The sequence below is a fragment of the Notolabrus celidotus genome, chromosome 18, assembly GCF_009762535.1.
Source record: "Notolabrus celidotus isolate fNotCel1 chromosome 18, fNotCel1.pri, whole genome shotgun sequence".
Lineage (NCBI taxonomy): Eukaryota > Metazoa > Chordata > Actinopteri > Labriformes > Labridae > Notolabrus > Notolabrus celidotus.
The window spans coordinates 10,463,991-10,491,017 of NC_048289.1; the positions used below are offsets into that span (position 1 = coordinate 10,463,991).

The following is a 27,027-nucleotide window of genomic DNA, read 5'->3' on the forward strand; positions in this document are numbered from 1 at the left end:
GGATCTCATCAAATAGGCTAATTTCATATCTGAGCTATTAGCTTCAGCTTTAGCATTAAAAGTATGTTGCTGATGCAGATAAATAACCAATACAATATGTCTAATCATTTAAATTATATCACCACCTGTAACCAGGGGAATGTCCAGAGATGAAGACTGGGGTGGCAAGGCCTCCCTTTGAACTGTTTGGCCACCCCAAAATCCTGTATGATTTGCCTTGTCAGGGACGGGACTTAATTTAAATCATACTGAATGCAACTTGTTTTCTCTTGTTGGTACTTTAAAATTGCAGGTAAAAACTTCACTCTCTATTCATAAGACAGTTTCATCGATGACGAATAGGTCAAGCAAAACCAACAAGAAAACTCCTGTACACTACATAACTCTCAATAATACATTTATCTGCAATACTTTGGACTATTGACATGCATCTCCCTTTTGAGTTCTAAAGAATAAAGCTTAGAAGGTCTATGTATTGCCACTCAGCTTGGAAACTTTTTAAAGATCTGAAAATGTACAGAGTAATACAACATCTGTTTTATTACTTTATTTAAAGTAGTACAGACAAACGAGTAAATGACAACTCAGTCCAAAAAAAAAGGAAGACACGCCCCTGCTTTAAGCTAACTACTGTCCAATCGGAGATTTAGTAATCTTTTAGTATGACCAGTAATTTCAATTACTGCTACTTTTAGCTAACCTTTTTAATGGGCCTCCTGGTAAGTTGGAGATAATTAATCTCTTTCAACAGCGCACACATTCTTTATTGCCATCTATGTTGACGACTATCTGAACTACTTGTCAATTACCATAACCTACTAGTGTTGTAGTACTTGAGACCTGTCTTGGTCTCGTGACCAGTCTTGAGAATGCTTATTTAAAATCTCGGTTTGTCTCACAATCGAAAGCAATTTTTCTCGTTCTTGTCTCAGTATCGGACTGGGCGGACACCGTATTTTAAATCAAGACCAGTCGAGACCACCACTGATGTACTCTGGTCCCCGTCATTACTGTGTTAAGAGAGAACCCCCCCTTCTCAATTCATTTTTTCCTCACCTGTTAAGACCGCGACTTTCACGGTGCTACGGTGAGTGACATGCCCCCTGCACTCAAGCATTAACGAATGTAGACAGACAACAGGAGGAGAGACTATGTGTGCCTGTGACCAGAGATCTGCTAAGCAATTAGTAGACATTCAATAACATACTGTGGAGGCACACTGAGAGAAAGGTACAGCTAAATACCTGCCACAGGATTACCACAGTCGACAGCTATAACCCATCAGATAAAAACACTACAAATATTAGAAAATAGAAAATGCACACAACTAATGAAAAAAAAGGCTTGACAAAATAATCCTGCTCAGCTACCACGTTATCTCCTACATCTCCTGAGATCACAGGTAACAGAAAACACAATTTTAACTCTGATCTAAAGCGAAAGTTAAACTAACGACGATCAAAACGAAACTCAAGGAGTCAAAAGTCTCTCACAATGCGTCAAAACGTTTTGGTTGTATTTAAAGCAAACTTAAATAAAATAAATCAAAGTCTTTTATTTTGTTTAGTCTCATCATGACTTTTATTGATATATAAGGTCTTGGTCTTGTCTTGGTCTTGACCTACCCTGGTCTTGGTCTTGACTCGGTCTCGATCCCTAAATTTCTTGGTATTGTCTTGGTCTCGGTGCATTCTGGTCTCTGACATGTCTTGGTCTCGGTTAATGTGGTCTTGACTATAACACTATAACCCACTGTGTTTAAATTTCTGTCCATTATTATGATGCATATTCGTGCTATCTCTATCTGCTTAGTAATATAATTTAACAATGATGTTGTTTGTTCTTTTACATTTTACTTTCAGGATTTTCTGCTTAACACTATACATATTTCTAGGTAAGTTAATTTGCCAGGTTACTAAAAAATAACTTCTTTCTATCTACCTGTCCGTCCAGATGAAGAACAGCATCCTCGTTACAGAATTTGCTCCTGTAATTTCTTCCCTATAATTCAACTGCTCATAATTACTTTTTAAAATGTGTGTTTAAAATCTTCCTAAAAAATCTTTCCATATACAGCTGGACATAACTTAGTGTGAATGGCTGCATCTTAACCATGGTAAATCATCAATTCCCCATATGTTGTTGATTTACAAGAAATCCAGTCCTTCATGTTATGATTCTGATAACAGGCAATCAGTCCCCACATGCTAGCACATTTTAAGAGCAGCCTTTTGCAGAATGGTTATAATTGATTTATAAATGGATCAGCTTTCAACTGCACTTCAAGCTGCATGTACACTGGAAGATGCTGTACATGTGGATAAGTTGAGAAAAACACTTGGCAGAGTTGTAAAGAGCGTCAGGGAAGTGTAGCCGTCATTCATTCTGACTTTAAAGCCCTGCTGAATGTTAGCGTATATGAGAGGATTCAGAGGACTTTCTCTTCAGCATTGTTCTCCCACTGCGCTGAGACTTACAGATAATTGCAAATTCCTGTTACTGAAGGCGAAGGTATCCTCGCTAAGTGAATACATTCTGTTAAAAGCCCCAAAACTGCCACTTGTTAATTTGAAAACGTTCAAAGGCAGAGAGGATGAGAACATAATGAGTGCAGGAGACATAAGCTGAGGGCTGAGGATGCATGAGGGATTAAAAAGGTGAGAAAAAACTGAGGAAAACATTAAGAAAGAACAAGGAAAAGACAGTGGAAGGACAGAAAAGGTAGGAAATCTCAACACACTCACAAATACAAACTCCTTCTCCACTTTACCCCCTTTTGGCCCTCTAGGTGCCCATACAGAGAGCCTTTTGTTGCTCCATAGCAAACAGAAAGGGGAAATTGTGTGGTCACAACCTGAAAATATTGATTTCCTCCACCATTCTCTCCCTTTTTCATCTCAGCAAGGCCTTGTTGAGCCAGGAGGTGTGCTCAGAGGCCTTAAACCTGCCGGGTCCGACTGTCAAGGAAAAGCAAGTTGTGTTGTTCCTAATTAATCATCAAGCCCTGGCAATGACTCAAACCAACCACACACACACACATACACACACTGACTGACAAGGTAGAGAGTGGAGACAATTAAAAAGTAACATCAGAGTGAGAAACGGCGTGAAGCTGTGAAGAGGAAAGAATAAGGGACTCCCCAATGTGGTGAAATGTCCCATGGTGCTTAAAGAAGAGGAAAAGACACATAAGTGCATGTAGAGGACTGATTCACTTCAGGCTAAATGAATTTGGCGAAACTAAAGGCTTTGTAAGAGTTGTTTGGGCAAAAATCGTAAAGATGGAGTGAAGCCCTTTTCTCTCATCCATTTAATAGAATTTCTGGGAAAACAACATTCAGTCCAGTGACAATAAAAGCCAGACCACAGCGTTATTTTCACAGCAGACCAAAATGGCCGACAGGAGGTCACCAATTTTCTCATTTCATAATGGATTTTGTCTGGTTGTGGAGCACAATTATAGAATTCAATATCCTATCAAAGCTCAGGTGCACTGCCTTCATATCAGGCTCTCTGCCATGAAACAGTAATGTTGATCTGTGATCAGTTGTGGATTCACAATATAAAATATCAAACAGGAGGAGCCAACCTCACATTGCACTATACTCAAATGCTATTATATGTAAATGTGTTAGGCTGTCATAGAATAATGTCTGTAAATAGTGTTTGACTAGAAAACCACGCACACAATGTATTCAGCTAGAGTCATCGACTCTGCTGGGTTAGCTGGCTGCTAGCTTTGATAAGCAGTCTGATCAAAGTTTGGCCCACATAAACATCTAGTCAAACATGTGGCCACAGATTAGCTGGAAGCAGTTGTAAGGAATGTCCAGAACTTCTAGAAATACTCCCAGCACTTGGTACTTAGAGGATATAGGGCATTCAAAAAATTAGCTTCTGAGCCTTGAGCAAAAACATTGCTCTTGAGCCCTGAGCAGAGATTAACAGGACTCTTTCTCTAGCACAGTAAAGATGTTGCTGAATGGTGTTAGTTTCTTAGTTTACATCAGCATAAAGGATATAAACAGGAGGTTACTACTACTGAATAAATGTACCAGCATCCCTTATCAGCATGTTGTATTTAATTTAATTCAATTTACTTTAATCTCACTCATACCTCTGCAACGAGCCAAGCTAGCAGTTTTTAGTCTTTGAACTAAATTTGCTAACTCTCTCCTGGGCTAGCTTTAGCTCAATGTTTAGCTCAATGCAGAGAATGAGGCATCATTTCTTTCAGTTAAGTTGCCAACTTTTTAGAAACTAAGAAACATTAGCAAAGTAAATCACATCTAAAAGGTAAAAGAGTTATGTGTACCCTGTAATACGCTTTCAAAAGAACTGTGTTTGTTACAACAACATCGTGATGGTTTACAGAAATGCACTACGAGTGCAAATGCATGATTTTATTACAGGACCAAGAGCAAGCCTGTCCAGATTTTGCCCCCTGCCTCTCCAGCACCTGTTAAAGTGTTGGATTTACGTCATCCTTATAGACAGCATACCAAGTTTGAAAGAACCCAATTCAAAAGCACCTCACGGAGGCTTAAAGAACAGTGATTCATACAAGAAGTAGCAGCCGTGCTGCTGAGGTTAGGACTTACAATAGGTGTGCAAGTAGATTTACTGGACTCTGAAGCTATTTTGAGTGGAACATTTCGTGCAGTTTTAAAGATTATAACACCAAATTTTTGTGATCCAGTTTTATGACACATTCACTGCTGGTAGAGTATTCTTTGCCAGTTCTTTGCTCAGGTGTACGATCTGAGGAGTAAGACCTCTCCTTCTGAATCACTCTGTCCTACAGTCTTCTTCTCTGTTTACTCTAATACACCTCTATTTCAGATTGAAAAACAATCTCCTCTGCTCTGTTTCTGTTTGCCTACAGAGTGCTATAATTATTTCAGGTTCGGAGAGTGCTGACTCTTCTCACACACTCAGCTGACAAGTGACAGGATGATGGGAATTTGAGCCAAACACATGTAATTGCTCAAGTCGTCTTATGCAATCAAGAGGGACACAAAATAAATCCCTGCATTCTGCTCATTCCATGCTCCTGTGATATTACCCTACTTTCTTCTGCTCCAGGTTTAATATTTGTAACATCTCATCACTACATTAATGAAAACGATCACACACACACAGTGAATGAAAACAAACAGAACCCCTCTTCTGACATCCTCACTCTGTGGTCCCATTCACCACAATGACTGACAGCTGTCACAGGATGCCCATCAGGGTTATGAAAGAGAAGCAGAGGGAGTCCACTGCTGTGCTAACAGTGTCCTACAAAGCTGAAACAAAGACACCCACTCTTTTAGACCAACACTAGCCTTTTAACTATCTCCAGGGCAAGCTGTTTTTCATTTATGCAACTGCTAACTGTACAAAAGATCACAGGACAACATCAGATAGAAATAATCATGTGAAATTGACTCGATATATTTGAGAATCCAATCGACAAACTAAATTGTAAGAACACTTCCTTTGGCGAACTGGCAAACAGATCAAAAATAGAAATTAATCATTGTGTAAAAGTCAAATGGCCAAGTCAGTGCGTATGACAGATCCATGGATCACATTAAAAATAAAGGAGAGAAATCAGGAAAATTAGATGAATCAGAGGGGAATAGTTGTATGTCAAAGCTGTATTGGAATATGACAGATGAGTTGAGTGTTGGGTGAAAGGTTATCAGGTCAATAAAATCAATGAATTTCAGTCTATGGTTCACAGAAACAGAAGTTTAAATCTATGAATTTACAGAACTGACTGCAATCTGTGATACAGTCCTCTGAATCTCGAAGTCCTCCACTGGTTTGCACTCTTAAACTGACATGACAGTCAAACCACAAAAGCATTTTTCTCCAGGGACTCTGAAGTACTCATTTCATGAGCTTTGGGGAATATTTAGGGTGAACTCTACATGTAATCTTGTAACAGAGCTTTGAAGATAGCATTAGCAAAGTAGCAATAAGTGTAAGGCTTGTATCTCATCTCACTGAGGGTGCCACGGTCTGGTGTCTGGCCATCATTTACATTGTAAAAGAGGGCTATAAATTTTGCAAGAACAAAGACATATATGCTTCAATGCATTTCAGTATAAACAGTCTACACTTAATGTTAGATAACCTAACAAATAAATGTGCAACACCAGGGTTTGCATTGTAAAAAATATCAGAATCTGGTTTCCTCTCTATCATGTTTGATACCTTGGATATTTGTGATTTAATTTAAGTCCTGGAAAGCTGTGTTAATTCTTCTTCAAATTCTCCATAACTCTGCAGTCAAATTTGCTAATAATAAAAGTCCACTGTGTGCCAGTCTATGCAAGGGTCACTGTTGAATATGGAAGCCATACCAGATGGGATATCAAAGCCTCTTTTGCTCACACATCTGTTTAGCATGTGTAGCCATGTTCTGCATTGACACAACAGCTGTCTTCCTTTCACGGTTGATAAAAAAGGTTTAGGAAAGCTGATGCACCCATCAGGTCATCTTCTGCCGCTTATAAAGAAAGATTTAGTTTTGGGCACACATTTTAACATCATGCTTAGTCTAGATGGCTAACACTGCTAATGCTAGCATGACAGCGTTTAATTACAGCTGCATCCCTATTTGAAAAAAGTTCAATAAAGGCTACATCTGTATATTTATATTGAGTCATTATTGAAAAGAAAGGTGCAGTGTGACATTAAATAAAGAACAAGGAGTATAGGGAACTTAAAGCTAACCACAGTAGCTAAATTTGGTTCATAAACTCAGTGCATTATATAAATAGACTGTATAAAGGAAGAGAGGTGAACCTTTAGTAATAGGGTCAGACATTTAGAAGTAAACTACCTCAATTTCTGTTTGATTCATTAGCTCCGTAAACACTTTTCCGCAGGGTTTATGGTTCTAATCCCTAATTTCTAGCCTTGGTTAATGCACAAGGATGTTCATTTGTACAATTGGTCCCATTCTGAGTTTAATTGATTATCGGCAGGGTATACAGTACTTGATGGTATTGCTACCTTGTGATTGACAACTCGCTACTTTGGTGGGCACATGGAGAGCCATGTGTATCCACCTGCTCATCTAAAAATGATCACCTCTGACTCAAAACAAAAATAATAGTGATGTTCCTTTGTAAAGACTTTGTAAAGAGTTCATCCATTTGGCCATCTTTTCCACCAAACAACATTGCAAACACTGACTGTGTATTCAGAAATTCTGATTCAGAAGTGTTGGCATGCAAACTTAGAAAGGTGTTTGATGTCTGGGGGTCATGTTTAATCAAAGCCTTGAAAAATCCTGCCGAAACTTTCAGGGGAAAAGTTTCATATTTTCCCTCACAAGCTCTGAACTATGACTGAATCTATGTTGTTTACACAGCACAGTGTTTTCCACCTCAGAGCCAGTTCAACAGCTGCTAGAAGATTTCTAAAGGTCAGTTATTATGGCTTCCTGTAGACCTTCATAAGCTTGACAAGATGGACATCTGGCTGTGTGAGTTTACTGCCACCCAATATAAAATATTTCTCATCTCCTGCTTACCATTTATTTTCTCAAGAATTGCTTACAACCTTTGCTATTTGTAAGCGTATATTGAAAAAGTGGCTGTAAATTGGTTTAAAGTTGACTCATTGCTCCATGACATGAATCATGTACAGAAGGAAACTTGGCATTTAAAATGAAATCATCACAGCGTTCTACAAAAGGGATTGTGGGTAAAAGCAGTTGATTATATCTTACATTTGGTTTTAAATGGATGCCAGTGTAGCAGAGTTTAAATTGCCTTAATGTCATTTAAGGACATTTTCCACCTCATGTTAATTTGAAGTTATTGACTCAAGTGCACCCTCCGTTGTGTAGCTGTACTTGATTGGAAGCTGAAATTCTTTGTCAGTTCAGGAGAGACAGAGCACAGAACTTAATTTACTACCTGCACATCTATTTCACGAAGCACATTGCTCTAATGATATTCCAGCGCGAACACACCCATAACGTTTTTCAGCTCTGTGCAGTTTGCTCTTGTTTTGTGTGTGATTGTGGAGATGAACCGTCAGCATCTCCAGTCTTTGCTGCATGGAGCTACACTGTCATCCGGGTTACAGCTCAGATCTGTCCACACAGAAGTGATGAGCTGAAGGAGGAGGGGATACTTCTCACTGGTGTACTGTGAAATGGATTCATGACAGATATGTAATGAGTTTCACTATTTATAACAAAGCTTCTTCCCTGGAGGGAGCCAGCTCATTCAAGAAAAACGCTCATCTCTGACCTGTATCACAGCACGGATCATCTGCACACAGGGACAAAGTGGGCCCATATATACCAGAGTTAATCCTTTGATAGCCCTGGACTGATTTAACCCCTGATTAATATAAAATGAGTGACGCCAAAGTAATGATAACACACTTTATGTACAGATATGTTATTTTAAGGTCATTCAGAGGTGGAATTGTTAGAATCCCTTATGAATAATGTGGTGCAATCACCATCAACTTTCAGCAGACTCTATGCAGCTAGGTCATAGTGGCCCTGAACACTACAGACTTGTGCGCAGGATTGTCACTTTGCTCTGCAATACTCTGCCTAAACACTAATCGGCACTTTGAGTTCAACGCTATATAGTTTCCAATTCTCTGCTTGTTTCATTCTCTGCCACTCCAGAAAGCCCATGCTGCCTAGAGGGCCAATCACAGGGCTTGTGGTCTGTGTGGTTTTGACACAAAGTTACATTTTTGAGGAGGTGTACGTCAGGCTACGTGCATCGGCTTCTGCATGGGCTCAGGGCTACGCAGACCTACGGCAGGCAATGAGTTGACACAGAAGAATTAACCAGGCTTTTGCTAGCTAGCTAACTTCTGCCACTTGCTGTCCTCTCGTAGTGTGCTTTCTGTAAGATGCAAGTAATAAGCCCACTGTATAACTGACCACTACTTATTGTTTAAAAAAATAAATGGTGGCATTAACAGATTAACAAGCACCTTGCTCATAATATGACTGAGGGAGAGTTGAGGGGCTGATTGAACTCTACATGTACAGCAATGTGTAATTAAGCACAGTCACAACAGTGTTTGTTCTTTGTTTCTAACATTACAGTCAAAGATATTTGTTTGAATACTCCTACTGAGCAAAGGAGCAGCAGAGTCAGGATTACAGTATGTGTGACTGCACAGATGAGACAGTTTATGGCTGATGAGCTTATGACCGCCAGGTAACAGACACCACAGTCAGCAATGCACAACATGAGTGTGCACTTCATAACACTGTAGAGGCAGAGTTGTATGGTGCCAAAACACAGAGCAATTTCAAAGATGCGCGGTCTCCCTGGTGGAAAGTCAGACATCCTTGCACTGAGCCGAGAGGCAATCCTCCTGGGGCAAAACGGTATCTGTGCTTTTCTCATGTCCCAGACAGGAATAAAGCTGCTGGAATAAGGTAGACAACACATTCAGCTGAGCTTCTTGATGTGTACTGTATAGCGGAAAACGAAGAAATACCCATTAAGAAGGAGCCTGAGCACATGTATGTAGGAGTGCTTCTTTCTCATGCTTGGCCTGACTCCATCGCCACTGGCTTTTCACTGCTTGTTTGATTCGGTGCAGAAAATTGTAAGCAGCTGAATCATCTTTTATTCCCTTTTCTCGTCACTGTGCAAATGCATAAACCCTCTTCTTTTCTTCAGCAGCAAAACTACCTCTGTCATTACTCAACCCCTCTTCATCCCTCTCTCTCTTCCACTCATCTCTTGTCATGGCAACAGTATTCTCTCGTGTAGTATTTGCTCTGCAGCACACGGCGAGTTCGCATTGTCCCGCAGTCACCCGCGCCCACATATCAACAGGCAGGCCGGCTGTACTGTACTGAAAAAGTCATTGTTATGCAACCTATGTTGTGCTGCCTGCTGCTCTGTCGGTCTGTCTGTTCATCTCATTCCACTTATTCTTCACGTGTCTGCTTTCACTCCTCTGAGCTTGTTCTAGGTCACATCCTAACAGCTCTGTCAGGCATTGTCAAAAAAGCATGCATGTTTTATTGAAAGAGTTGCTCTACTTTGGTAAAAAGGCAATTTTATGAGTCATCTTTGGGTATTACTGAGCAGAGCATTTTAACACTGAATAGATGTTGACACAAAAGTCTGCGCCGACAATGAAAACCTGTGTAAATAGAGGCTGAACCTAAAAGATGAGATGTGTGCAGTTGTCCATACCCGCTGCTCGTGTTGTTCTGTGAAATTGGGAGCGACAGCAAACATCTTTGTGATATTAGTTCAGGGGAGTTGAAGAAGTAAGCTTTGTGAGACTACAAACAGACCACTTTCATTGAATAAAGTAGAGCTTCCATCTAATATTCCACCAAAGAATTTGTTGTAAAGAATCTTTTTTGACCAACTTTGCCTTGGTGGGCTTGATGCAGAAACAAAAACAACCCAAAACTCCACCCACGAGCAGCACTTTGCTGTCTGGGTGTGTGTTAAACCCATCTGAAGTGACAGGTGAGCCTTTCCTTTTGATGAAGGTGGCCTTGAAGGTAACCTGTTTGATGTAGTCAGGTCTGTTTGTTATGGTAAGTGAGTCTCTCCTGTGTGTGTGAGTTACAGAGAAGTCTGAGGGTGTTCTTAGTACATGGCTATGCTACCGTTTTCCATGGGCTATAAGTTGCAGGAAGGCAAGGCATTTTTATGTGTGACACATTTAATACACAGAGGTGATTTAAAAGTGCTTTGCATGTTAAAAAAACCAAAATAAATTACACAGATTTAGAGTTAAAACAGCAGGAGTAAAATATATGAAAAATCATTCGACCAAAGTTATTGCAAAGTTATTAACTGTAATAAAAATACTAAAAGTTTTGTTTGAAAATTAGTTGTTTTTGCAGCGCTGACTCAATATAGAAACTGTTTTATGCACCATGTCTTTAGCATGTATCCAGCTAGTTAGCGGCTTCAAGGTAGGCCAAAGTTTTATTGTTTCAAACAAAAAACGGATAACTACCAACAGTTTGGGACACTGAAGCAGCATGGGGAGGATTTGAAACTTAAGATGAAAATGAAAAAAATGTTAAGCCTTTTTGTTTTTTCAAATGTATTCAAAATCATTTTTATCATTTTGCTGTTAGCTTTGCCGCTAAAGGACATCTCCCGTAGGCACTTGTAAATTTATATTTTAAAGGCTAATTATTACCATTTTGGGTTTCTCTGTAAATTGTAATGCCACACAGTGTTAACACTGTTACTTCAAACATTCTTTCTCAGCCTGTGAACTTAAACTGTTTTAGGAGGCCAATAGCTTAAATTAAGGCGACCTAGTGAACTAGGAAATCTTCAGTCTCTGGCAGCCCTCGTGTGAAGCTTTCTGTATTTATTATGTTGCCTGAAAGCTCTTGACTCTTCCAAATCATTCATCCTTGTGTGACAGTGTACACACATCCTTGTGTTTGTGTAGGAGTGTGTGTGTCCTCCTCTCTGTTTCTCTGCATATGCATATTTAGTCACACTGAAAATGGTAAGCAGGTTATGTGTGAGCCTGTGTGAGGCGGGAGTGGAGAGCTTCCTATTTATTTGCCCTGCCGTCTGTTTACAGAACATAAGAAGCAGTGCGTCTATCTTGACCTCATCCCTTCAGCCCGTATCTCACAGCTGCAGCATGGTGGACGACGAGGATCACAGAATGACCACATGCTTTGCTACGAGACTGCTGAGCTCACAGGAATCTTAGCTGGAAGCTGGGTGTAAAATCCACTGTGTGTGGCGGGAGGTAAGGTGATGGAGTTCATGAAATGGCTCGGGCAAGGAAGAAGTTTCTATGCCCTGAGTGGCCAGGTCAGACCTACATGAATTGCGCACATGGGGTACAAAATTAATTGAATTCTTATCTAAAAAAAAAACAAAGTTTGCTGTAGAGTCAGAGGGACACACTGTGAGGAGAGAACAGATGTCTGAGGCTGCATGGGTCTTGCTACCTGCTGGCACTGTCAGCAGTCTGAGGTAAGTTTGAAGTCCAAAAAGCCCACGGACAGAAACTATTTGACACGAATGCTAACTGTTTGAAAAAGGGCCAGCTCTATGACAGCCAAGCAAACTGCACACAGATTTTAGAGGTGCTTCTAAAGTCATGAAGTAGCCTGCTTCAGAAAATTGATCCTCAACAAGAGGTACTGTACTCCCTGGGGGATACTTGTGCAGTGGAGAGCACATGGAAAGACTGGAGTACCTCAATTCATTAGATAAAATTTAAAAAAAATGTTGTTTATAAAAAAAAAAAAGATCTTGAAATAGTAATTGATTTAAATGAATAATACTTTTGAGCATCTCCACTTGTGACAAAAAAATTATGAATAACCGAAGAGAGAAGTCTGGACAGTGGGTTAAAAGAAATGTAAATTATTATCCAAATAAAAGCTTTTCTGCAAGAATGGCTTGTTACCTGATTAAGACTATTTAATTATTTTGGGGCTTTTTTTGTACAAAGCATGGATTATTGATTTAGTAGTCAAGTGCATTCACATGCTCGCTTGTTCAGCAACAGCAAGGATACCTTCAGAGTTGCCATCAGTCGTGAACATTGCTTTCAAAGATTTTGCAGCAAATCAAAGCAAGAGCAAAGCAACATGTTGGACATGCAAACAAAAAAGGGAGAAGGACGAAACAACCTCATACTGTATAACAGACATTTGTGCAGAATGCACATAGAAATGGAAGGGAGACGCTAAAGTTCCTTTGGCTGTTAATGATTTTACTTCTAGCAGGATACTGTCCAATGGTAACGTAAGCCCCTAAAGTGACTCAACCACTGGATCCAAGATGTTTGGCTACTTGAAAGTCTGATCAATAGAATCTCATGTTATGTAATGACTGAAATGTGTTTACTTCACATAGTACAGTAGATTATAATGAGGCAGCTACCCTTCTTAGAAATTATCAACTCAACTCAGAACCTTCTTCGGGGACTTGGACTAGAGCACTGGGGACTCAAGACTCGGCTTGAGCTTCGGGTTTGGTGACTGGAATACAACACTGCTAAAAAAAGTAATGCGTAAAATGAGTCCTCCTACTTTGTTTGTACTTCTAACTCTGGAGCAAACTGTTGAATATGTATTTTTAAAAGTCAACACATCCCAAATGTATCCTGGTCCATAAGCTGAGTATGCTTACTTTGCTGTTCAAGCAAAGTTTCTACGTTAACTTGTCTTAGCGTGGGCAGAGGCTAGAAATCCAAATCAAAATAGTCCTTTTGTTTAGTCTAGATATCAAACGATTGTGTATTGAACCTGGAAGGAAAGCAGATTTTACAGCAGTAAATCTATTCCCAGACAACATGAGGAACATCAGCAACAAATGCAAACATTACCTTGCTAAATGCTAAACATTATGGGTAGAGATAGAGAAAGGATCTAAAATGAGCAAACACTCCCCTAAAAGTGATTGGAGCCACCTTAAAAACAAGTATGCTTTGAATGGTTAGCTTGTGGTGATAGCTAGGCATGTGGTAGCTAGCTTAAAGCAAAAGTGTCAGCCACAGTAAATGAGAGGACTGCGTAATTTTTTGAGTGCCAGACTTTTTCCTCTCTTTTACAGGGCTCTCAAGTTTTGAACTCAGTTCAGAGTGAGATTTTGGCAGCGGGGGGTGGGGGGACATGCAGACAGACGTCGTCTTCTAACCTGCGGTCAGTCTGCATTGCGCATGTGCATCCTTTTCTTTGGAACGCAATGTTGTTGCGTTGTTTTACCCGGATACAGTGATGCTATTTTTTGATTGGCTGGTGGGTAGCTTTAATCCTTTCTTTCTTTTTGATTAGCTTGAGGGTGGAAAACTCCTTCTGAAGGAAAAGCGGCGCAACTTGGTGGCCGTTGTCCTAGTAATGATTGTGCATGAGAAATACAAAGTGTGGCGTGTGAGCGTGTGAACAGGTTAAAATGCGTGAGACTTGAGAGCCCTGCTTTTAGCTAACTCATTACTACTGTGCACCAAAAAGTGACCTAACTGTGTGCACCACTATTCTCCAAACAAATGTTTTAATATTGATAATAAACACGTATTCTAATAATCCGCTCAAGGTTATAATATGTTTGATTTGGTTAGCCTAGGGAAAGATAAATGGTTGCAAAGTGTTGATTTCAACCATCAACCAGTTGAAAAACCACTGAAAGGGTTGAAGTTTCATGAAAGAGCCAGTTTAAACATATTGGCAACATAATGGATGGTGCTATGTGAGTGACCTTGATTTTATCTGACAGCTTAAGGGGCTGCACATTACAAAAAAGGAAACGTTTTGGGAGCACAGCTTTAGGTTGCAGGACTTCGCTTTACAGTCGCTATCTTATAGACGCATAATGAGAACTTGCATAAACACTCAGGGGCTGAAGCAGCATGGGCAATATGATTAAAGGATCTTACAGTATTTAAGGCATGTCACTGGCTCCAACTCTCATTATTTGCCCTGAAACATTGCCTTAAGGACTTCAGTGTGCTTGGCCATGAATAATATATCTCATGGAGCTTTGCCCTAAGGCTGCAGTGTGGCTTTCCATGCGCTACACTGTCTGTCTGCGCCAAAGCAATCCTCGTGTCAGATCTTCAGTCTTATTGTATATATGGCCTTGTTTCCCAAACATTGTTGGTCTCATTATCATCACCATATGCTGCTTATGCTCTGCCTTCGCTCATTAGCGCATCAGTACACTCCCATTTAGCCAGAGATGGTAAGTGAGAGAGAGGGGGGGAGCTTGGGATGAAATATACAATGGAGAGTGAGTCATGAAATGCTCGAAAAAGATAGAAATTTGTGAAGCCAGCTCTATTCCAAAAGTGATCACTCTTGGAGTTATTCCCATGAGGGGTGACCACTGAGCTGATTGGAGCGCGGTGCAGTGAAACCGTGTTATTGAAAAGTCTGTCAAGGAAAATGGCGCCATGGAACGATAGCTGAGAGAATAGCTTATCTACCCTTAATTGTTCCTCCCTGAGTCTTTGAAAGAACAATGACTTCCGCTGCACCTTTTTATGATTAGAGCCTTCCGTCATACCTTCCTCATTTTGAAGTGCTATCGATTTCTATTGTTCCAGGGTTTTTTGTGTCCTATTCACAGTGGAGCGCTTGAAGCAGGATTCAACATCTATCTCACTCTTGTGTTGTCTTGTCACCAGACAAAGCATTGCTTGAAGTCTCTCAGGACATTAAGAGTAGTTGCTGAATCAATAGTAAGATATCTCTCTGGTATCTATAAAGACCTGATAGATGTTTATACTTCAAATACCTCTGTTTGTGGGAATTGTAGTTCAAATGTAAACTAGCAGGAAATGTCAAAGCAATTCTGATAATGAACATGTCTGTCCCATTAGAAACTTCCTTTTATCTGTCCTCTATTTTCCCTACCAACTGCCTCTCACACATACAAAGACAGTTGTCTTCCATATTTATCAGTTTCCAACTCTGAAATCATAGCAGACGGGGGCAGCCATTTGTAATGTGTCATTACAACTGACTTCAAACAGAGAAGGAATCATACCTTGTTGTATCCGCTCTGCACAAGTGGACTGAAACGACTCACACATAAAATTTTTGTTCAAGCAAATAAAATGCAAAATAACACCTCCAGATAATAGGACCTGTTTATCAGACGCTTAAAACAGTGAGTCTAAGTGCTGACAGATGTGTGGGAGAACACTGGTCAGAAAACACAATGAGTAAAAGATGTTTGGCGAGGAAAGCTGCTGAATGCTTTCTAATAACAGCAATTCAACATCAAGTAGACAGGAAATCTGTGGCCTTGGCTTGTTTTTTGAATGCAACAGTGGATTGGGTTTTAAATATTAGCATGACAGCAACAGTTGTGAGAGGTGTGAAAGGTCTGAGCCAAATAACTTTATCTGTGATGCTGGAATGGTCTTAAATCTAGAGAAAAACTCTGTTCCCTTTTCTTATCCGGATATTTGCAGTGAATCTGTGATTGAGCGCGCTTTCCTCCAGACAGACACCTGACCCCAAAACATCTCAAGAAAATTAACTTCTCTGGCATTTCAAAATATCAGATTTGAGGCTTCTGAGACATGATTTTATCCCATAAGAGCCTTGGGCAGTCGTCTCCGGTGGCTACAGACTGGGTGTTTCTCCCTGTGACAGGCGTCATCAGTCACAGAGCAAGAAAGACAGAGAGAGAGGGAGAGAGAAAAGAAAGGCAAACGGCACAAACACAGAAATAAATACCTGTTCCACTAAAGCACATGATTGACAAAGAGGATCCCCTATTTATCATGATGATGGAGGACCACTCAAGAGTACAGAGCATCCACAATAACATCTGGGCCTACTGTCTCTCTCGATCATGCACTGTCTCTCTCACAGAAATATGTCCTATTTTTTAGGTCATGGCCTGATTACTTTTGAATTTTTGCCAGAAAAGGAGGGACATTTCAAAAAGATAATGTTCCTAACTTTTCTGTCTTACTCCTTTTCTTCTTGGTGTTTCTGAGCTCCCTGACTGGACGCTACTTATGCACTGCCACCTTAACATACTGGGCTAAACTGTCCTCCTTCAAGCTCTCATCCACAGTTGTGAGTCAGCAGTGGGACAGCCGCTCCATCAACTGAGGGCACCATGCAGCAAGAGACAAAGTGAAGACTGATAGATAGATAGGGAGGGAAGCAGTGGGAGATGGTGATGATAATGATGTGTGTCTGCATGGGGCGGCTGACACTTTTGACAACATGTCAGCAGCACCGACCCAGATATCACCATTGAGAGGCAGGAAGGACATTGCTTTCCAGTGACTGCTCGGAAGAGCCTGACAGGTAAGAGTACTTAAGATAACAAAATTAATGCAAAATACATGCAGTTTATATAAGGCATATGTACAGTGCCTTGAAAATAGTACGCAGAGAACATATTTAAAGCTGAAACTAGAAAATGTTATTGCTTTATGAAAAATACAGGCTCATTTTAGATTTGATGCCAGCAGTTCTTAAAAAGTTTGGACTGTGTTGCATCACCTCTTCTTTGAGGGGATGCAATACAATTCCTGTATGCAAGATAGCAGGCTAAACTTGAGTTGTAAGCGCAATCCATTACATTAGACCATTGACTTTTTATATGAATGGACGACACATCTCCACCCCCCTCCAACTTTTCATAATCATATGATGTGCCCGAGTCTGCAAAGTAGGGGTTGGCTCTTCAAGGTGTGGTGTTGTAGCTCCGCCTCCTACCTTGAACCAAAACACGCAATTAACAGAGTGTTGTACAGAAAAAAAATTAGTGGGAGCAGTTCTTACTATATCTTGGCTTCACTTTTTGGGATCTGTCATGTCATCTACCCTTTTCTACAGTCAAATAACCAGACATAATACTAACTTAATATCAGTATATTTGCATATAGCTCAAAGAAAAGCACACTTACAGAGCCATTAGCACAAATCCAGTACCAGGGTTCCACCAGGCAATGTTTTGACTTGGCTTAACTGTACTTACTGGGACATGGCACTTGTCAAGTCATGATCTTTAAATGTGTTTGTGTTCATTCAGCTATATCAGCTTTGTCTTTATTTTGTACTAGCCTCCCCTCTCTTTTCAGACACTTCCTGTCCTTGTGTGTTTCCCGCCTGATTGATTGTCTGCCCCGCCCTAATTGGTGTCACCTTCTTCTGAATAGCCTGACTTCCCGGAGTCTTTAGCCTGTTTGTTTCGGTTCCTTTGTGCCAATTTGTCTTTGGCTTTCATGTCAAGGGTTCTTGCAGTTTTTTTAAGCATTAGTATTCATTCCTGATTGATCTCTTCTTTGTTACCTTGTTTTATGCTGGATTTGTGCACTCTAGAATAGAGTACCAAAACTGTTTTTGCAAGTAAGCTGTCTTAAGCATGAATTTTGTTTCAAGAGTTGTGCATTTGATTCATGTATTTTTTTGTGTCAGCCTAGCTGTTGCAGCTCTTGTGCTTGTCTAATTTATTACCTGCTCACTGATGGCAGGTTTCTACCTGAACTTCATGGCACCACTGCATTTGTGTTTTAAATACACTCAGACTTTAGCTCCTTGATTGTGTATAATAGGGATTTGTCCTGCAAGCATTTTCAGTTTTTTGGCAAATTAGCCCCTGTGGTGCACTCAATCAAACTACCACATATCACTGACTACCTGTCACTGTTCCAAGTGACAACCCTCTCTGACATAATTGCTTGATACCATTCTGTATGGAAACCTTAGCTCAGCTGAGAAAAGCACCATAACAACATACACCAATCAATCAGAATTAAGACTACCTCCAATATTGTGTCGGTACCCCTCTAGTCAGGTCAGGACCAAAACATCCCTGACCTGATAAGACATGGACTCCACTAAACCTCTGAAGGGGTGCTGCAGTATCATGCAACAAGCCATTAGCAGCAGATTTTTTCAGACCCAAATGAAATGCATGGTAAGGTGGAACCTCCATAGATTGGACTTGGTTGTCCAGCATATGCCACTGATGCTTCATTAATTGGGATCTGGAGAATTTGGAGGCCAAGACAAAACTTGAATTCACTGTCATTAACCCCGAGGTCACCTTCTTCTATTGATCTGTGGTCCAGATCTGATACCAATTGCAGATGCCTTCATCAGGGAACAGGGGTTCAGTATGGGCTCTAGGGATGCTCTGCTGTGACTTATTTCCTAGTCATTTAAACATAATTTTATACTTCAGCCGGCTAGTCTAAAGGTATGAAAACACTCAGAAAACTGTCAAAATTAAGCATGATTTGTTGAGCACAGTTAAACACTGGATCAAAGAGTCTGTGGGTAAACAAGGGAAAATTGGTTATTGTTTCAAACATGAGCAATCAATGTGGTTATTGTTAGCTTAGCTAGCACAACCAGCATTCGGTCCACCTTGCATGTCAGAATTGAAAATTGATCTCCATTTTCTAAATCAAAATACTAACAAACCTAAAGGATGCCATCTGTCATCCGTGCCTGTTTACATCCATGTGGTAGAGCATTATTGCATTATGGTAGTAGCCATAATGCAAGTGGCGGGTGGCAGTGCTACAGCCATATGACCAGCATTGTAGGCATACAATAATAAAAATATCAAATGTTAATTTGACCAAATAGTTACTCAAATGCCAACTTGCAAGGGTGACGGTGTTCATTAGTTAAGTTAGACTTAACTTGCACATCTCTCAGGGCACCCTGATCGGTCTGCTGCTATGCAGCTTCATACACAACTAACTGAGCAATGTGTGTTCTGAAACCTTTCAATCAGAACCAGTATGAACTTTTTCAGCAATTTGAGCCACAGTAGCTCATCTGTTGAATCGGACCACACAGGCTAGCTCTTGCTCCACATGCATCATTAAAACTGAACTTCCTGCTGGTTGACCAGTTTTCCTTCCTTGGACTACTTTTATAAGGTACTGACCACTGCATACCAGGAACACCTCACAAAAGCTGCAGTTTTGGAGTTGCACTGACCAAACTGTATAGCCATCACAGTTTGGACCTTGATAAAGTTGCACACAAACTTATGCTTGCTCATTTTTCTTCTTCCAACACAACTACTACTTTGAGGGAAAAATGTTGACTCACTGACTTATACCAATCATTGTAAAGAGATTATCAATGTTATCCACTTCCTCTATCAGTGATCATAATGCAGAGGCTGATCAGTGTGTTTCCCAATGGAAAATTCAAAAAAGGACTGTCTAAGTGAGTCCAATTGAACTGAATCATACTATGCAATGAAATGATGCAGAAGTATAAAAGGTACTAGTCACAAACAAGTAAAGCCAGGACTGTGCACAAAAATGCACTCTTGATCTGTTAAATAATGAATAAATGTATTAACAAAACTAATCAAAATGTAATGCGATAAACTTTGATACACCACTAAAGGACAGGCTGACTTTTTTTATACCAGCTTTCTAATTAAGGGTTGAACTCCTGTATGAGTTTCACCTTAATCCAGCAGCTTGTATTATAACAAAGCACGCATGCTGAAGGCAGGATTCTCATAGCTGATAGAGTTTAATGAGGTGTTACCTCAGAAAGTATTCCCCTTGCAGCCTTTCACCCACAGTCTGCTCCTCTGGCTCGCTAAAGAGAGGCTTTATGTTTAAAAGCTTTAGTCTGCTGCACCTGGCCCTTGGGCTGAATCCCTGGCAGGTTTAAGTGTTGGAGCACAGCTGTGAGGGGCTTTTCTTGGCCTTCCAACAAGACAGGGCAATAGGCAGATATCCCCTCGCTCATGCCCAAGCACCCAGCCAGACAGCGAGCCAGTCAGCGAGCAGCGGCAGTGGCAGGATGAGAAATACATGACAATAATTGCTGAATTCAGGCAACCCTGGGAATTTAATGTGGGGGCTTAAGCTGCATGCAGTTCACATGGCATCAGAACAATCTAATCAATCCCAGACTGCAATTACAAGGTTTTCTTTGTGCAGGGAACAAAGAAAAAGCTTCTAGGTGTATGTCTAGAGAGCTGCAGTACAAATAACCCTCTTGTTACACACTTTCTGGAAATGGCTGGAAGCACAGCAGCTTGATAACATGATGCTTTATCATCATCTACAGACGTAATTTGTTTTGCTCGCAGACTCATAATTTCTTGACATTTAGAATTTTCCTCAATAATGTTCTTACTGTGATCCATTCCACTTTTGTTTATCTCTCCTTTCCAAAAGCCACAAGACAATACTCCATTGATAAAGTGAGTCAAAGTGATGCAGAACAATAGCCCTTCGTCCTGCACATTGCTCCATCTGTGAAGAAGATAATCTGCTCCTCTCTTCTTCTTCTTACTAAAACACACAGATTTTTTATTCCGCTTGCTCATTTAGGGTAGCCTTTTATGGTTCTCCCATGAGTATCTGCCTGTGTCTCGTTGCTTTGTTCTTGAATAAATGTGTGGTCATGTTCCTGACTGTAATTTCTTTCACTTAGATGTGATTAGGTGCTTTATTGAAGATGTGGCATGGGTTTACAAATAGGGAGGTAGGGCCAGCTTGAGAAGCTTGGTGATTGGAGTGATCTCCACTCCCTCAATCTCTGCCTCAGTATCACTGCCATATGCCAGTCTTGATATCAGCACATGGTAAGCAACACACTCTTATCCATGTGCCTGTTTATTTGTGTACCTGTTTATCTCACTTCTCTTTCTCCCTGCGCTCTTTCCTCTCTCTAAATCTCCTGCTCCTTCAGTCCATCTGTTGTCAAAAGCATCCTGAGTATTTATCCACCCGTCTCTCTGCCTTCTTTACAGACGCAGCTGAAAGGGTTCTATTGCACTGTGTAACACAAACCGAGAAGGGCACCTGATATCTCTCTCTCTGCAGAGCTCACACAGATGTCAAATTTTAGGGGAAAGGGGTATTCCTCCAGAAACACAAGGGACTGACACACAAGAGGACGTAGCCTTACTAAACCCCACACACACTGCAGGACATGTCTATCAATGCACAAAAATATCCTGGTGACTTGCTATTCTTGGCGCAATATGAACTAAAAATGGTGTATTGATATTGAGTAAGACATCCATACTCCCTCAGAGAGTTAAGGATGCAGATGGATAAAGGAGAGAAGGGAGAAAAAGTAGGTTACCGAAGAAGGACCGGCTGCCTCGCTTCATTTGTAAGCATGGGAACACAAGCACAGGCAGGGTGTAAGTGTACAGTGTGAGTGTGTCATTGTGTTTAGAGCGGGTGAATGTGCCAGTGTGTCGTCGTGCCTTGTTTAGAAAAACACGAAGCTGGCTGAAAACACTGGCCAAAGAACAGAAATGGTAGCAAATATTGATGCATAAGAGTAGGTGTACCGTACGAGTGCACATGCTGTTGCAGATTCGTTTTGCTCTAATGAATGCATGCACATTTCCCACATGGATGTTTGCACAGACTGGACGTTTGAGCAGCTTAGAGCTGCTTTAGGTGTGAACGCTTTTGTTCCTCCGTGTGCTTTTGTTTCATGCTCATATCCACATGCAAGACCAAATGGATGTTATGTGATAGCATTCATGTGAGAGTCCTTGCAAGGCTTTGGTCCTGCATAATGCCAGTGTAACTGTCTGCTCTTCTGCACAGCTCCGTGTCTTGGCAACAGGGAGTGTGAGGGAACCAGTGCGAGCAGACAAAGACACCTCCTTCTGCTTGACGAATGTGGCTGAGCCTGAGCGAGGAGGCAGGCAGGCGAGAGATGGCTTCTGTGCACCAGCATGGGGGTAAAAAGTGGGTCATAAGGAAATCCCCATATGGATGACCCCCCCCCCCCAACCCAATGCCCTACTCCTGCTGGACAATTTTGCACAGCCAAAAGTCCTCCAAAACTAACCCAGAGCCCAAAGGCGAAAGCACCAAGGGGACTTTTTCTTGACTACATGTACAGGGAGCTGCCAGTTTATAAGTAACAGTTTCTGCCTTGACTTACTTATTTACTGTCAAACACATGATGTGTCACGAGACTGAATGTCGAATTCATGCATCATTCTGTGTATGTCAGTGAAAAAGAATCAACATAAAAAGGCAAAATGTTTTGAGTCCTGCAAACTGTGCAATCACATCCATACTGAAGACCAGTAAAAATAAAGTATCAACCTCCTGTCCAATTTGAGCTTGGCCTAAAATTGCTTGGAGTCAGCACTTCCTTGGGAACCCCTCTTTAGAGACCCTTATATGATGTTTAAACAGTCTAAGGTGTGAAATAGATCATCTTAAGGTGAGCCCGTTAATGCATTTTGGCTGTTTGGCTCAATAAAGATAATGCTTGTGCTAATATTTTCTGCAAAGAGCAAAAAAAGTGCCAAGATAAGTACTTTGGTCTTACAGAATCCAAGACTTAGAATCAGTCTTTTCTCATGTAACAAGACAAGGGAACCCTCATTGAATCTGGATGTTGGTTCAGAACATGACCCCAGCATAGTTCTTGCATGCAGCATTGTATAATGGTGTTGAAAGTACAGGCCTCTGCAGGTGTTGAATGTGAGGGAATGATGATGACATGTCTTATTATTGTTGCCACCAAACTACCAAACTCTCCTCTCAGTTGGATGGACCCCTTCAGCAAAGCACTGATAAGACTGTGAGAGGTAGCTCAGCGTGTGTAGCACTAAGGTCCAACAAAAATTTCACTATGGACAAATAAAGTGTATTGTATCACATCAATTCCCATCACATATGCCATATCTTATAGTATCTTATTGTAACACATCCTACCAATTGCCTTCGTATTGAATTGCCTCCTATTGTATCATATCATCACGTCATATCATAACTTGTATCACATTGAATTTGTTCAAAGTATCATATTGTATGGTATAATGATACATGGTATTGTATTAGTATGTAATTATTGCCATTTCATATTTTATCATATTGCATTATGTCTTGTTTATCCTGTCAAATTACATTGTTTGTATTGTATGTCAAGGTATCATGTGGTATCCTATCCTATCGCATCTTACTCTGTAGTATTGTGTTGTAACATACTATATTGTATTGTATCATATTATATCATAATGTATCACACTGTATTTAATTTAAGTATTATATTGAATGGTATTGTAGGGCATCGTCTTGTATCATGCTTCAACACAGCATAACATATTAGCATATCTTGCGTACAGTATCCTATTGGATGTTTTTTAATTATCTAATCATATGGTATTGTATCATATCATATATATTGTCATGTCATAATGTTTCATGTCTCATCACATATTTTATCTTATCAAATCATTTCTTACATATCTTATATCAAATTGTATAGTTGGTATGGAATTTCATTGTATTGTGTCATATAGCATAGCATCGCATCTTATCTTAATATCTTACATATCATAGTGTAAAGTAAAAGCTCTTTGTGTGATAAGAATACTAAAGACAGGGCAACATAAACACAATCAATTTACCATTTCTTATAGTATAGTATTTTATCATATTCTACTCTATCCTATCCTTTTCTATTCAATTCTGTTCTGTTCTATTTTATTCTGTAGCATTGCATTGTTTCATATTACATCACATAGTATCGTACAGAGCCCTACTCTACCTGGATTAAGACTGTGACCACGCAGCTCCACAAAGCAGGAATTTGTCTTTACTTGCATGCACCTGCAAAGTTCTAGTGACATCCATTGCATTCCCAGTCTTTGTCATTAAATACTGACACTTTGTGACACAACTTTGGTTACTTATTCAGATGCACAGGGCAGCTCTATTGAGTTATTCATAAATACTTACATTGTCTTCATCTCAAACACATTGTGTCTGTCTAAAGCCTTAGAAGAAGCATTTGAATGAGGTACAAAAGGCTGTGACAAAGTGTCAGTAGTTGACAACTTGAAATCTGAACTGTCTGCAAGGAACATTAAACCGGCGGAGTATTTTGATAAGAGTCGAAGTCCCTCGAAGTCCAGACTATCGAAGCTCTTCAAAGATAGATAGAAGATCCACTTTCCCTGTTAAGCATCAGGAGAAAGTGTGTTTAAAAGGACTGAATAAACATGATCTTAACAGCAAAGTGATTTCACTGGTCGAACCCTCCTTGACACACATTAAGCCAAGAACAAACTATCAGAGCTTCAGCACTAACAGCTGAAAACTTCCTCCAAACTGTGAGATAGAGACCAAATGGTGGCTTATTGTGATGATAAAAGAACTCAGTCAGGAAATCTGTATCTGAAAGTGGTTACACAAGGATGCAACTACACACCGCAAATGAAGGAATGATGTATTTCGCTTACATCTCTCCTTTGGCATGCTTGCACACACACTAAACACATGCTTACACACACTTTTCTGCACACACTTGCCTCATACTCATACTTCCCCAAATGAACCACATCAAACTGGTTAATTATGAGATTCATCGCTGTTAGCACCTGTTAGGTAATTAATGCCAATCACTGCCTTCTGGGGAGGAAAATTATCCTCCATAAAAACACGGTTTAGCTAGCTTCCTCTCCATCTCCCCCCTCTCCTCTCTTGTTTCCACCTTCCTTTCTCTCTCCCCTGCATATCAACCTGTGTGCCCTGTGCCTGCTGTCAGCAAATCATCCCGGTAAATAAACAAATGTTGCAGGCATGGCTGTACTTATCATTACAGCAGACTTGGAATTCTGTCTACCACAGATGGGCAGACAGTGTGGGAGTTTACACACTGCGATGAAGAAACCTGAGATGTCAGTTAGCCATCAGAAAACAATAAATAATTTAGGAGCGAGCCAATGCTGGGATGGTAGAGGTGCTTCTGGCCAGAGCAGACGTGGTGAGCTTATGCTGTGGTTTTATGGCCATATTATGATATTCAAACTAATAGTGTTCTATAAAAGTTTAAGACTTGTTCTGCAAATTTAATTAGAATTCACCAGAGGGTATCAAACCTTCACTCCGGGACTCATCGGACCAGGGTTTGAGCCAAAGAAGGATTTTTCAGCATCTGTTGGATTTCCATTGTCAGATTTTAAACTGACATGTCTGGCAGGCTTATGTGTACACAATGAACATGTGTGCTTCTAGAGATGATGTTGAGGATTCTTTTCTCTCCACTGGCTTATGCTAAAATTAAAAGATGAGCAATTTCTTGCGAATGGATACACAGATAAAAGTGTGGCATCTTGAAATCAATAAACCAATATCCCAAACAAGACAAACAAAGCTCATCACTGTAGATTGGATGCTTATGATTCTGCAATTCACTTTTTTGATTGCTTATGTTGAAATTTAGAAGGAAAATAAATTTGTTCTTTAAATACAAAAGTTTTGACTTTTTAAACCAGCAGCAGAGCTGATCTGAAACATGATACCAACCTTGTAAAGCACTAACAGTAACATAACATGACAGGACAGCTTTAACATTTAGGCCTCCAACAGTCAAGTCACAATGCTGAGCTTTCTATTCCAGCAAAGCAGAAGGGACATGTCCAGACTTTTTCTACTGTGGTGGCCCAATTACACACACACTAAAAACACACAAATTAATATAATTTATTTTCCATTTCTGTCTCCACCAAATATCTAATTTAACTACTTACATTTACCACTTCCATTACAGAATCATATAGTGATATATATTTCTGCATAGAACTTTCTAACTTCTAAAGGTAAACAACAGAGTGGTAATGTATAAATGTCCTTATCATTAAAGGAAGTACTAAAATAATTGTAAGAAAACTCCCACACTCTGTCCAACCACCGGAGAAACATCTATTGGTAACGTTTGAGCACTTAAACATCTCACCTCTTATTTGACATCTGTAGATGTGCAAAGTATTTTCTTTACTATTTGTGAAGTCCCATCAAAACAAAATTTGTTACATTATAACGCAAATATCAGTCCGTTGCAACAAGGTCCCAATAGTTTTCAGGTCCTGCCTCTGAAAAGGCAAAAAGCCAATGAACTTTAACTCTCTGCTTCTCCTGCAAACATTTCGTCTCAAGCGGTATTATTTTTAGACACTCATCTGAGTTTTATTTCTGCATTTTTTAATAGCTTTTTCCGTGACTCCAGCCTCAAACTTTTGTCCTCAGGTTCAACAACTCACTGCTGTGCAATGGAACAGGATTTATCACGACACCACATGCTTCGCTCTTCATCTCTCTTGTTTCTTCATTTAAAGGTATGTAGTCCTGTTGCTTCTACCTGCTGGTTGGTGGTGTGTAATGCATTTTGATCGCAATTACTAGCTCCTTTCTCTTGTACTGAATATCATACAAGTTATGGAGTCATTGGAGACACAAAGAAACAAATGATAGACTTTAAATACGACAACAATCTGAAACTTTAGACACTGAATATTTAATCCACATTTTTATCACAGCTTATTTCCCTCCCTTGATTTAAAATATTTACCTTGATTTTTTTTTGTATTTTATATTTCAAAATATTGTTGGTTTTTTTTTCACTTTTTCAATAACGCTCTGTCATTCTCCTTGAGGAGAGTGGTGGAGCAGCGCCCTCGCACCCTATTCAAGGCTTGTTTTATCAACTGTTGCCAGCAAGGTAATGAAGCTTATGTTAGCTTGTTGCATTAAAGACTGTTTGGTGCTGATTTTAATGTTTCAAGCTGAGTTAATACA

General features: G+C 40.1%; 1 long non-coding RNA gene across 1 annotated transcript in view; it reads left to right on the top strand.

Annotated features, from left to right (window-relative positions):
- The window catches only part of LOC117829898, a 100,247-nt gene extending 77,691 nt beyond the window's left edge, over positions 1 to 22,556 (top strand). Inside the window, exon 3 of the long non-coding RNA XR_004634708.1 lies at positions 22,036 to 22,556. This is a non-coding gene — a long non-coding RNA (uncharacterized LOC117829898). The remainder of the gene's footprint in view (positions 1 to 22,035) is intronic.
- Positions 22,557 to 27,027: the final 4,471 nt, after the last annotated feature.